Source organism: Limanda limanda, chromosome 16 (genome assembly GCF_963576545.1).
Source record: "Limanda limanda chromosome 16, fLimLim1.1, whole genome shotgun sequence".
Lineage (NCBI taxonomy): Eukaryota > Metazoa > Chordata > Actinopteri > Pleuronectiformes > Pleuronectidae > Limanda > Limanda limanda.
The window spans coordinates 14,328,228-14,334,227 of record NC_083651.1 but is presented as its reverse complement, the minus strand read 5'-3'; positions in this window follow the sequence as shown (position 1 = coordinate 14,334,227).

Sequence of the window (6,000 nt, the reverse complement as noted above, 5' to 3'; positions counted from 1 at the left end):
TCTAATCCTGGGGGGAAACATGCAGAATGGCTCCCTGAAATATATTTAGGTGTATGTATATGTGAATATGCATGTACATGCAAATGCTGAGACCCCCACCTAAATGTTACAGCATGCTTAACATGTGCATGTCTCGTGCAATGTTTGATGAAAGATATTGCAGCAGCTATTTATCCAAATGTTTGCATATGTCTGCATGTTTTATATCAATGGAAGCCTTCAGGCTCATTTTTAATACTGTCGGGCCACTCCTACCATAATTATAATTATAATAATAATATAACCTGGCATACCAATTACTACATGCATTAATAACAAGTTATATTGTTGTATAGAATAGTACAGTTATAATAATGATAGTGATAACATTGACATAAAGACTGTCAGCTGACTCTGCAGTCAGATGAGAATAACACGGTTTACTTCCAACAAAACATCCTGCAAGGCAGACACGTCTCTGCATATTACAGGGGGCGGGAGACAGGGTAAATTTCCACTCGCTCCTCTGGACGGTTATCTTGGAATTTTCCATTTCGCCAAAAACTACATTTCCCAGCAAGCCCTGCGCCACCGTGTGGCGGACTCGTTGCGACCGTAGACTGTATATGATTAAAACGACAGCAGCAGACAGAGGGGCACAGCTGTCAGGAAGACAAGAGGTACTTTGAGGTCGTGAATACATCTATGACGGGAAGTAGCAAATGCTATTTCCATCCTATCACTTCAAATGGCTAAACCGTAATACTGTCATGCGTTGCAAATGAATTACTCACATTGATTCACTCAGCAAATGCGCACTACCTTGTGCATTGTCTATACACCAATTTATCTCTGTAATTACAGTATTACACCCATGCGGTTAATAAATAGGCTTAAAAGGTCTCACTATAAAATCCTAATGACCTACTATTATGTTGTTCCTCCTATACCCAGGTTTATATATATATTCTAATATATATTCGTATTAAAAATAAATGCAGCTCCATTCAACCTCAATTCTCCTTAAATCTGAAAGTGGAAAGTGAACTTTTGTCAGCCTTTGTCACAAATCCTGATGAATATTATATTTTGTATTACATGTTGTATTAAAATCCTATACATGTAAAATTGTAAATTATTATACTCACATTTGGTTTTATTATGTTAAATTGATTTACTATCTCAGCTCTTATCTTTATCCTGTTTGGGCCTGGTCTCATCTCATAAAAACCTGATTATTCACAAAGATGCAGTTGCAACTTCCTGTTTCATTGGGTTGTCAAAGTCCTAGTCATAAGACTGGAGTTGCATCAGTGCTCTAATGCTGTGTTTCATGGTGGCTTGCGATGAGAACTCATGATAAATTCCCGTTAGGATTAGGAGTTGCTGCCCAGGAGGATATAAGTATAAGAAGGGCAAATGTAAGTTTATTTAAGGATATTTAGGTTGGCGTCAACTGTACTTCAACTTTTTTCATCAAAGTTTAAAAGCAACTTTGTAATTACCTCAGAATATATATAAAAAGAGTAATAATTTAGAGAACCTATACAGGTTTTAGATTCTGTGGGCTTTGGATCAAGCATCTAATGGGGATCCTGACTTCTTTGGGCAAAGATTTCTCCATTATAATCAAAGGTCCAGTGTGTACAATTTAGGTAAAAGGGATCAAGAGGCAGAAACTGAATATAAAAAAATCATAGTGATGTTTTCACTAGTGAGCTTTATCTAAATTGTACAAAATATAGTTTTCTTTACCCTTGCTTGAGGCCTTTATATTTACATTGGGAGCGGGTCCTCTTTACGAAAGCCGCCATGTTTTTTTTACAGTAGACCAGACTGGACAAACTAAACACCTTTTGAGCATCAAATCACAACATTCATCATCTTAAGGGAATTTACATATGTTATAATATCATAGAGAAACCCAACAAGTTCCTTCAATGAGCAAACACTTGGCGCTCCCTTAACTTTAACAAGAAGAAACCTCCAACAGATCTGGACTCTATGTGGGCGGCCCTCTGCCTCGACTGGTAGGTGTGAGAAGAGAAAATGGGGAATAGAGGAGAGTTGGTGGAAAGGGGGGGAGAGCAGATTAGAGTTAGATTAGATTCAACTCTATTGTCATTGCACAGAGTACAAGTACTAGGACAACGAAATGCAATTTAGCATCTAACCAGAAGTGCTATAAAAGCAGTCAAAGTGCAGAGTAAGTGCATATGTAAAGTGGAATATGTAAATAAATAAGATATGTACAGTAAGAAATAGATATGGAAAACGAACAGTATTGCTACAAGATTAGCAGCAATAGAAGTAGGTGGTGTAGATATGATAAGTATATATAAAGTGCAGGTGTAAGTATAAGTAGTGGTAGTAAGTGAAATGAAAATTAAGTGAATGAGGCAGGAGTCATATTATATACAGAGTAAGTTAAGAGGTATGGTATGATATAAGTACGATGAATACACTTTGAGCAAGATAAATATAGAAATATGAATAGGTTGCGCCATCACTATTATTACATACAGACTAATAGATCTGTTCATGCAGGGGCTCTGTATATTGTGAGCAATTTTAAGTCAATTGGACAATGTTACAACAACTTAATTTTCACACTGATCATTAGGTGGCGCTATGACCCTGCACTAATATTAATATATGGAGCTGTTCAGGTCAGGATTGTGAGCATAGGAATTCGGGGGCCGGTTGGATAATGCAGAGTGGATTAACAAAGTACTTCCTGTCTCATGGCGAATCAGTAGGTGGCGCTATGACGCTGACGAAATATTGACACATGGAGCTGTTCAGGCTTGGTCTCTGATCATGAGACAGAAGTTTGGTGGTGATAGGACAATGCACAGTGGAGTTATGACAACATTGTTTCCTTTGGCGAAGGACGAACCTTCGCCGCACCTCAATGTTTACACGGTTTGAGGAAATGTCACAATTCTGACCATGACTTGACCATGTCATATGACTTGACTGAGCTCTTTTGAGCTCAGTCATTGTAAAGCAGCCAGGAGCAGTGCATCAAAGTATAAAACATGTCACTTCCTGTCGCCAGCAGGTGGCGCTGTAATGATGAGTGAATATTGAGACATGGCAAAATAGCGGACTTTCTGTTGTGTTTTTCACAATGCACCAGTGGACTTTTTTGTGCGTCTGGTCATGATACACAGGTGTCCCGATTTTTGTGAAGATCAGTGAAAGCTAACTGAGAGGCTTTTCCTTAGATGGTGCTGTGGAGCCATTTTGCTGTTTTAGACAGGGTAAAAAGGTGCTGTTTTAAATGATCCTTGTGGTATTTTGACCAAAATATGTTACAGATATTTCATTAAGACCCAAAGGAACAATTTCAACTTGTGGTAAAATTGGCATAATATGTCTCCAATAAATCAAAGTTAAATCAAAGATTGTTTCATAAAACTTTTTCAATTTGTGCTCACTAAAAGATAAGAGTAATAAAGGGCTAAAATAATTTAAAAATAGTGCTTTTTAATACATTTAGAAACTATATTACTAACTATATGTATTATATGTACTGTGTTAGGCCATAGAGTGTCATTTTGTGTCATTTTTGTTAGTGGTGTGCCCCAGGATTTTGTAAATTTAAAAAATGTGCCGCGGCTCAAAAAAGGTTGAAAATCACTGCATTTAAGTGTTGTAACGTCACAAGTGTAAATCCAATGTGACCTTTGACTAACCAGCAGTAGGTTTAATATATTATTGGTGTCCGTTTCTGTGCTTTATAACAGTTTTCTGTGTTTGATCAGCATCAGTGTTCACTCATTAGCATCTCCTTCAGGTTTATGGGATTTCGGTCACAAAGCCACCGTTTTCTTCTCTGCTGGCAGCAAACAGAAAACAATTGACTAGGCAGGAAATGGCTTTGGTGTGGGTTAGTTATTTTCAGCCGGCTATTCTCTGATGTCAGTGGTCAGCACCACGTGGTTCTCTCAGATGAGACAGTTAATAAGACGAGTTGTTTCAATACAAGCCTTTGCCACATGAAACATCAAAAAACTTTTTTTTCCTTTTGCCCCAACTAGGAATGTGAGCTCATGATTGTTCTACTGTTGCTCTGATGTCACGGTACCCCAAAACTGTGTGAACTCAAAAATGTCCTTCCATTCAAGGATAAATGATAGAGAGAAGGAATGTAGGAAGGGAACATTTGAGATACAGGATCACATGAAGATCATGTTTACCCTTACCTACTTTTCTCAGTGAGATTATTGTTGGCAATAACCATCGATGAAGAACCACCTTTGTCAGTGACAGATTTGTAGCTGAAATCAAGTAGGAGTCTCCACAAAGCGGTTCAAGGATAACCTTAAGAGCGATAGAGGCTCATGTGCAGGAAAGCAACTATCTATCCTGGGGGGTGTCGGTTTGATTGTACCAACACTGCTTGTGGGAGAAGTGGGAAGCTCTGCCAAATAGCCGACATCCACAGCTCAAAGTAATATCAAAAATATTTCTATGCATTCTACAACACCAGCTGATTTAATAGGTTTTCCTCTCTGTTTTCAATAAGGTGTTGTATATGCATACACAATATATATACATACAAATCTGTGTAGGCGACCCCATATTTTTAAGGAGGTTTTTAATAAATATGTGTTGTCATCTTAGACCGTGCCTAATTAAATCGAAATGCACGGTCCTCTACATTTGTATGTTAGGAAATTTGAAGATTCTGTGCTTTATATCCTGAATTCATCATGTTGCTGTAGATCCTTCATGCACAACATTTTGCAAGATCATTTGAGGTTGCAGACGTCATACAAATTTGGATGACATTTTGCAGCACGTTTAAGGACAAAGAAAAAAAGAGAGGAAAAGAGAGAAAAGGAATCTGTTTTCTTTTTTTCCGTCTTTAATAAAAGTCCAACTTTCCACTTCACTTATTAGTTTTTTGAGATATCTCTTTAAGTGACAGACAAACATGGAAAAACAACCCCCTCGACGAAGGCAACAATAAAGCCATTGTTTCCCCCTCCCTAATGTTCAACTTAGTTGTGGCTGATTAGAAACACCAGTGTCCTGTTACACAGCATTCTTCATGTGCATAGCGTTGGGCCTTTGTAAATGTATCCATTTTTGGGCAATTCGATATCGACAACAAATTAATACTAAAATATCAATGGCTGATTTTTGTCTTTGGAACAAAGGGGGATTTGGCCTCATCCACTAAAACAGCCTACACACATGACCAGAGGTCCTAGTTTGCGTCACATACTACGCAACCTGACCGTCATTGTATTAGTTGACCACACAAACCCTAACCTTCGTTTAAGAGGTGGTCTTTGTCACAAGTAGTCCAGATGTTTCAGGTGAAGTGAAAATAAAAAATATATATAACCTGCATGAAAGAACATTGCTCGAAAACAACTTTCTGCAAGCTGGTCGGGCTGAGCACTAGATTTTGGCCACTCAAAGTGTTCATGTTGCAACAGCACTACCTTTTGCCAAAGTCCCATTATGATCTTTTATGCAGCATCCTAATTTGATTAATGCATGTGTCTCCAAAGGCTTTCTTGCAATTGTACAATGTGTTCAATAATTATTTCAGTGAGTGCCAGTTGGTTGTAGTCAGAGGAAGAGAAAAAGTTATTCAAAAATGTAACCTGAAATGTTTTAGTCACATGTTTTATACAGCAGCTTCACAAATGGCCACATAAAGTGGCTCCATCAACTTTATGTGAATCTAACACATTTTACACTAATCTGTAAAGACAGACGAGCAGCATGGTAAGCACATACTCATAGGTGGAAGTTAAATTAATAAAAAAAATGAACATGGACGATAACTGATTTTTCAGATGCTACAGTTGACACAGTAAAGTCAGTGATGATAACCTTAACAGCTGCTCGCAGACAGTTAGAAGCCCTGTTTGATTTCAATATTAGATTAAAGGCCCGTAAATGCTCTATCGGTTGTATTTGTATTTCTTAGATGGCTGTGAAAATGATAACTATTTGGTCCACATGTATTGTCTGTTAAGAGATAAGATACAAATT